Source organism: Dendropsophus ebraccatus, chromosome 1 (genome assembly GCF_027789765.1).
Source record: "Dendropsophus ebraccatus isolate aDenEbr1 chromosome 1, aDenEbr1.pat, whole genome shotgun sequence".
Lineage (NCBI taxonomy): Eukaryota > Metazoa > Chordata > Amphibia > Anura > Hylidae > Dendropsophus > Dendropsophus ebraccatus.
Window position 1 is genome coordinate 226,175,776 of NC_091454.1, and position 8,589 is coordinate 226,184,364.

Genomic DNA, 8,589 nt, shown 5'->3' on the forward strand with positions numbered 1-8,589 from the left:
TAACTTTTATTACGTATCTTTAAAATAAATATGTGAACTTCTTTAAAACCACAACACACCCAGTACTCCTATCACTAGCTAATACTAGATGATATATAGGGATATAACTATCCTCTCTAACTAACTATATCAATCACTATCACAGTCTGCAGTCCTGTATAGAAGGTAACTAGGAGATACTGGATGTCTGCTATTTAAAACCACAAATAGTGCCCCCTCTCTACATGTTTCGTTGCCACAGCAACGTCATCAGGAGAAAAATTAGGCAACACTTGCTGCTGGTACTGGCCGATATTTATATCCACATCCAATTAGCTAGTATCATAGTACCGCCCCAAACACTCACCATGGTACACCAATAAGATCTTATTTTATTATAAAGAGACTCGCCCCCTCTATCAGATTGGTGGGCTAAAATGGACACACACGCCCACCTACTCACCCTCCAATCATCTCCATATGACACAACCCTGCATCATCTGAGTATCAGCGTCACGTGATCCATTGCGGTCACATGACTGCTACTATCGCGGAATCACTTCCGGGTTCCCAGTGTCATGTGATTACGCTGTGTCATCTGAGTCTCAGCGTCACATGATCTAATACACTCACATGACTGCTACTATCACGGAATCACTTCCGGGTTCCCAGTGTCATGTGATTACGCTGTGTCATCTGAGTCTCAGCGTCACATGATCTAATACACTCACATGACTGCTACTATCACGGAATCACTTCCGGGTTCCCAGTGTCATGTGATTACGCTGTGTCATCTGAGTCTCAGCGTCACATGATCTAACACACTCACATGACCGCTACTATCGCGGAATCACTTCCGGGTTCCCAGTGTCATGTGATTACGCTGTGTCATCGTGCATGTCACTGCACTTAGACTATATCCAATGCGCATGACACCTGACTTGGTGCTAAATTACACTCCATAGTCAGTGCGCTTGACACAAACTCCATTGGCAACCCCGTTCTATGTATATAATAATGGTTATAAAAGGTGGATCAGCTAAATAAAATCAAAGATCCGTAATGTTCACAGGGTTAGGAATTCATGCAATATTATAAATATATGCCAATGGTACACAAAATTAATGCATGACAGTGAACAACGCTAATAGTATATATAAATAAATGTATAAGGGTAAGTATCAAAGTGTATAAGGGTAAGTATCAAATAGTGGATATAAATCAAGCTGTTACACTGATAGTATATATAAATATATGTATAAGGGTAAGTATCAAATAGTGTATAAAGGTAAGTATCAAATGGTGGATATAAAACAAACTGTTATTCTAGGGTCTAAAAACCCAAAAATCTTAGCCAGCCAGCAGTCACTTATCGTTCATCATCATTATTTGAAAGTATTAAGTCTATAACACACTTAGAGGAAAGCAGCAAATGAAAAGCCCTCATTTAATCCAAGAGGTGCTTGACTCTGGAGGCGAAAAATCCATCTCGCCTCCTCTTTTAATAATAATCTGTCAATGTCCCCTTTTCTCGGTCCTAATTTCAGCTGGCAGAGTCCCCAAAATTTGATATCCTCAATTCTCCCACTGTGTCGGTGGCGAATATGTCTAGCCAAAGGCATGTCCGATTCAGTTCTAATGGTACTTATGTGTTTGGACACTCTACGTCTTAATTCCTGAGTCGTCTTACCCACATATAGGCGCGGGCATGTGCATTGCGCTATGTAGATAACATTACTGCTACTGCAGTTCAAAAATTGTCTAACTTCATAGGTTCTCTGGTCTACTGGATTCTCAAATGTTTTGATCTTAATCATGTACTTGCATAGACCGCAATGGCCACATGGAAAGAAACCTTTTACTGCACTTGTTAGCCAAGTACGTGGGACAGATGGCATCTGTAAATGGCTGTGCACTAGCATATCCCTAAGGTTAGGACCCCTACGGAATGTCACCCTAGGATGTCTACTGATCACTGGGGCTAGATCAGAGTCTGCCTCCAATAAATGCCAGTGACGTCTCAAAATTGCCATTATTTGATCAGTGTGTCCATCATAATTGCCAATGCATCTTATCTCTTTCTTGTTGGTCACAGGTCGAGTGTTGTGTAGGAGATGGGTCCTATCTCTATCACATGCTCTACGGTATGCCCTTCGTAGATGTTTACTAGGATAGCCCCTGTTCTTAAATCTCCTATACAAATTCTTACATTCCAACTGGAATTTGGATTCTTCAGAGCAGTTTCGACGGGCCCTGAGATACTGGCCAATCGGAATACTGCGTCGTAAAGAGTTCGGGTGCCAACTTTGCCACTGAAGGAGAGAATTTGTCGATGTAGGTTTGCGATAAATGTCAGTCTGGATCTGGAGGTCATCGTCAATGTATATCTGTAAATCTAAAAAATTAATAGTGCGGCCACCAAATTCATATGTGAAAAGCATCCCAATGTGATTAGTGTTTAATGTGTCAACAAATTCCTGTAGTAAGGACGCATCCCCATCCCAAAGGATGAGGATGTCGTCGATATATCGTGCCCAAAGTAAAATATGTGATGTAAAACAACTCAAGGTCTCATCTCCAAAAACAATCGTGTGTTCCCACCACCCCAAAAACAAATTTGCGTAATTTGGCGCACAAGAAGACCCCATTGCGGTGCCCTGTGTTTGGTGATAGAATTGTCCATTAAACAAAAAATAGTTGTGTGTCAAAATAAATTTTAACAAATCAACAACAAAATCATTATGTGCTTGAAAGTGTCTACTCTTGGTGCTCAAAAAGAACGAGGTGGCATGAAGACCTAAGTCGTGTCTTATATTGCTATATAGACTCTCCACATCCAGACTGGCGAGTACAGTGTTCTCATTTACTGTCAGATCCATAAGTTTCGCAACCATATCCTTCGTATCTTTTATATATGAGGGTAATGCCGAGACCAGAGGTGCGAGAATTTCATCGACATATTTACTTGCTCCTTGTGTCAGACAGTTGTTTCCGGACACAATAGGTCTGCCCCTAATAGGGGTGGTGGACTTATGAGTTTTGGGAAGCGCGTAAAAAGTCGCGATGGTGGGATGTGGATCAAACAAATATTTCTTCTCCTCTTCTGATACCAGACCCCGCTCTCTTGCTGCCATTAATATGGACTTATACTCTACGAGGTAACGGGGTGTGGGATCAGAGTCCAGTTTTTCATACTTGGTATCATCATTCAACAGTGCCAACACCATCCTCACATAGTCCTCACGGTCCATCAAAACAATGTTCCCCCCCTTATCGGAGGGTTTAATTATAATCCCCTCATTCTCCTTTAAGCTAGTCAAAGCCTGTTGTTCTGCCGGTGTGATATTAGAGTGTATTACATCTCTACTCCAGTGAATGCCTGCAATGTCCCTACTCACAAGTTTTACAAAGGCATCTATATATGTATACTGCCCAAAATGTGGTGTCAGTGTTGATCTGGGTTTAAAATTAGTGAATGGTGCTTGTAGGTTCACATCCCCTCCTTCATTTTCCTGTAATAGATCAGTAAGTGCCCTAATGCCCTCCTCTTCTCTTTGTTGTATACCTCTCAGATGAATCTCCCGCTGCAGATGCCACTTATGTAGCGCCAACTTGCGCGCAAACAAATTTATGTCCTTCACCCAGTCAAACGACTGGAATCTCGGTGTCGGAGTGAAGGACAAGCCTCTACTTAGTAAGATGATCTCATCATTGCTGAGGGAATATGAGGACAAGTTTACTATTTGTAAACTACTCACATTAGGGTCCCCTAGATTCTCAAATTCTTGGGTTGCATTTATGTTGGTTGCATCCCCAAAGGGGGCAACCCTAAAAAAGAAGGTAGGGTCATAGTCGGGGCAGTGATACTGGGAGTAGGAGGTATCAAACCACTTATCTGTGGGCGAGCCAATCCAGCATTGTAAGTTATTGGTGTATGTTGAGTATGGGATGCTGCATTTGGTTGGGTCCCCAACCTGGACACAGAGGCTACAAAGGAGCCAGAAGATCCGGAGGTACCACCCGACATCATACCGTTGTTGGGACATGTCTGGTTATTAGGAGTGAAACCTGCTGACCTAACTTGGTAAGGTTGTCTCCTATTATATGATGTTTTACCCTTATAATATTTGGTTTTACGCTTGGTTCCTTGTCTAACTGAGTTACTGTCTGAAATAGAGCCCTCTGTCCCCGATGTCTCAGACTCAGAAAATTCTCGTTGGCTTCTAGAATAGTTATTAGGCTGTGGCTGTCCCTGCCTTTTTCCACGATAATTATATACTTGACCAGTGGAAAAATCAGTACAATCCCTCACGTACTTGTTGTGTTTCTTTTCTTTTATCTCGTTTTTGTAGGTCTCAAGATTTCTCTGTAATTTGACCTCCAGATTATTGTACTCAGAATGATTTGAGAAGGACTGTATTTCTCTGACCTCTGTTTCCAATTTCTGACCCACTCTTTGTAGATGTCCTCTTTCGTACTCTAATAGATAATTTATCATGCGCAATGAGCTTTCCGTGAGAACTTGTTCCCAACCCTGGAGAAAACTAGCGTCCTCCTGATGAGAGTTAGGGACAATAGGTATTCTCAGTCCTCTATACACAATTTTCTGTTTATAGTAAGTATCCAAACTTGTAACTTCCCACCAAGTCTTTATGTACTGTTTATAGGTTTTATGTATATTACGAAAGGCTTGGTTAATTTCAGTCTGCCCTAAGGGTAAATTACTTGTAGTGAAGACCTGAGTTGCTTCAGCTGCTAAATCCTCTAAATTAAATCTTTGTGACAAAAAGCCCGCCATATCGCGGTGCACATCAATATGAGGGAAAGAAACTTGGGGAATAGTCCCCCTTTAACAATTTTATACACACTTAAGCCCTCTCTGGAGAGTCAGGGGTCCCTTAATACGAATAAACTCCAAACCCACAGGCCGTAGCCCGGGGTAAAAAACCCCTTTAATTATTATCACCCCCCTAGTAAAAGTTAACTTTTATTACGTATCTTTAAAATAAATATGTGAACTTCTTTAAAACCACAACACACCCAGTACTCCTATCACTAGCTAATACTAGATGATATATAGGGATATAACTATCCTCTCTAACTAACTATATCAATCACTATCACAGTCTGCAGTCCTGTATAGAAGGTAACTAGGAGATACTGGATGTCTGCTATTTAAAACCACAAATAGTGCCCCCTCTCTACATGTTTCGTTGCCACAGCAACGTCATCAGGAGAAAAATTAGGCAACACTTGCTGCTGGTACTGGCCGATATTTATATCCACATCCAATTAGCTAGTATCATAGTACCGCCCCAAACACTCACCATGGTACACCAATAAGATCTTATTTTATTATAAAGAGACTCGCCCCCTCTATCAGATTGGTGGGCTAAAATGGACACACACGCCCACCTACTCACCCTCCAATCATCTCCATATGACACAACCCTGCATCATCTGAGTATCAGCGTCACGTGATCCATTGCGGTCACATGACTGCTACTATCGCGGAATCACTTCCGGGTTCCCAGTGTCATGTGATTACGCTGTGTCATCTGAGTCTCAGCGTCACATGATCTAATACACTCACATGACTGCTACTATCACGGAATCACTTCCGGGTTCCCAGTGTCATGTGATTACGCTGTGTCATCTGAGTCTCAGCGTCACATGATCTAATACACTCACATGACTGCTACTATCACGGAATCACTTCCGGGTTCCCAGTGTCATGTGATTACGCTGTGTCATCTGAGTCTCAGCGTCACATGATCTAACACACTCACATGACCGCTACTATCGCGGAATCACTTCCGGGTTCCCAGTGTCATGTGATTACGCTGTGTCATCGTGCATGTCACTGCACTTAGACTATATCCAATGCGCATGACACCTGACTTGGTGCTAAATTACACTCCATAGTCAGTGCGCTTGACACAAACTCCATTGGCAACCCCGTTCTATGTATATAATAATGGTTATAAAAGGTGGATCAGCTAAATAAAATCAAAGATCCGTAATGTTCACAGGGTTAGGAATTCATGCAATATTATAAATATATGCCAATGGTACACAAAATTAATGCATGACAGTGAACAACGCTAATAGTATATATAAATAAATGTATAAGGGTAAGTATCAAAGTGTATAAGGGTAAGTATCAAATAGTGGATATAAATCAAGCTGTTACACTGATAGTATATATAAATATATGTATAAGGGTAAGTATCAAATAGTGTATAAAGGTAAGTATCAAATGGTGGATATAAAACAAACTGTTATTCTAGGGTCTAAAAACCCAAAAATCTTAGCCAGCCAGCAGTCACTTATCGTTCATCATCATTATTTGAAAGTATTAAGTCTATAACACACTTAGAGGAAAGCAGCAAATGAAAAGCCCTCATTTAATCCAAGAGGTGCTTGACTCTGGAGGCGAAAAATCCATCTCGCCTCCTCTTTTAATAATAATCTGTCAATGTCCCCTTTTCTCGGTCCTAATTTCAGCTGGCAGAGTCCCCAAAATTTGATATCCTCAATTCTCCCACTGTGTCGGTGGCGAATATGTCTAGCCAAAGGCATGTCCGATTCAGTTCTAATGGTACTTATGTGTTTGGACACTCTACGTCTTAATTCCTGAGTCGTCTTACCCACATATAGGCGCGGGCATGTGCATTGCGCTATGTAGATAACATTACTGCTACTGCAGTTCAAAAATTGTCTAACTTCATAGGTTCTCTGGTCTACTGGATTCTCAAATGTTTTGATCTTAATCATGTACTTGCATAGACCGCAATGGCCACATGGAAAGAAACCTTTTACTGCACTTGTTAGCCAAGTACGTGGGACAGATGGCATCTGTAAATGGCTGTGCACTAGCATATCCCTAAGGTTAGGACCCCTACGGAATGTCACCCTAGGATGTCTACTGATCACTGGGGCTAGATCAGAGTCTGCCTCCAATAAATGCCAGTGACGTCTCAAAATTGCCATTATTTGATCAGTGTGTCCATCATAATTGCCAATGCATCTTATCTCTTTCTTGTTGGTCACAGGTCGAGTGTTGTGTAGGAGATGGGTCCTATCTCTATCACATGCTCTACGGTATGCCCTTCGTAGATGTTTACTAGGATAGCCCCTGTTCTTAAATCTCCTATACAAATTCTTACATTCCAACTGGAATTTGGATTCTTCAGAGCAGTTTCGACGGGCCCTGAGATACTGGCCAATCGGAATACTGCGTCGTAAAGAGTTCGGGTGCCAACTTTGCCACTGAAGGAGAGAATTTGTCGATGTAGGTTTGCGATAAATGTCAGTCTGGATCTGGAGGTCATCGTCAATGTATATCTGTAAATCTAAAAAATTAATAGTGCGGCCACCAAATTCATATGTGAAAAGCATCCCAATGTGATTAGTGTTTAATGTGTCAACAAATTCCTGTAGTAAGGACGCATCCCCATCCCAAAGGATGAGGATGTCGTCGATATATCGTGCCCAAAGTAAAATATGTGATGTAAAACAACTCAAGGTCTCATCTCCAAAAACAATCGTGTGTTCCCACCACCCCAAAAACAAATTTGCGTAATTTGGCGCACAAGAAGACCCCATTGCGGTGCCCTGTGTTTGGTGATAGAATTGTCCATTAAACAAAAAATAGTTGTGTGTCAAAATAAATTTTAACAAATCAACAACAAAATCATTATGTGCTTGAAAGTGTCTACTCTTGGTGCTCAAAAAGAACGAGGTGGCATGAAGACCTAAGTCGTGTCTTATATTGCTATATAGACTCTCCACATCCAGACTGGCGAGTACAGTGTTCTCATTTACTGTCAGATCCATAAGTTTCGCAACCATATCCTTCGTATCTTTTATATATGAGGGTAATGCCGAGACCAGAGGTGCGAGAATTTCATCGACATATTTACTTGCTCCTTGTGTCAGACAGTTGTTTCCGGACACAATAGGTCTGCCCCTAATAGGGGTGGTGGACTTATGAGTTTTGGGAAGCGCGTAAAAAGTCGCGATGGTGGGATGTGGATCAAACAAATATTTCTTCTCCTCTTCTGATACCAGACCCCGCTCTCTTGCTGCCATTAATATGGACTTATACTCTACGAGGTAACGGGGTGTGGGATCAGAGTCCAGTTTTTCATACTTGGTATCATCATTCAACAGTGCCAACACCATCCTCACATAGTCCTCACGGTCCATCAAAACAATGTTCCCCCCCTTATCGGAGGGTTTAATTATAATCCCCTCATTCTCCTTTAAGCTAGTCAAAGCCTGTTGTTCTGCCGGTGTGATATTAGAGTGTATTACATCTCTACTCCAGTGAATGCCTGCAATGTCCCTACTCACAAGTTTTACAAAGGCATCTATATATGTATACTGCCCAAAATGTGGTGTCAGTGTTGATCTGGGTACATAGAACGGGGTTGCCAATGGAGTTTGTGTCAAGCGCACTGACTATGGAGTGTAATTTAGCACCAAGTCAGGTGTCATGCGCATTGGATATAGTCTAAGTGCAGTGACATGCACGATGACACAGCGTAATCACATGACACTGGGAACCCGGAAGTGATTCCGCGATAGTAGCGGTCATGTGAGTGT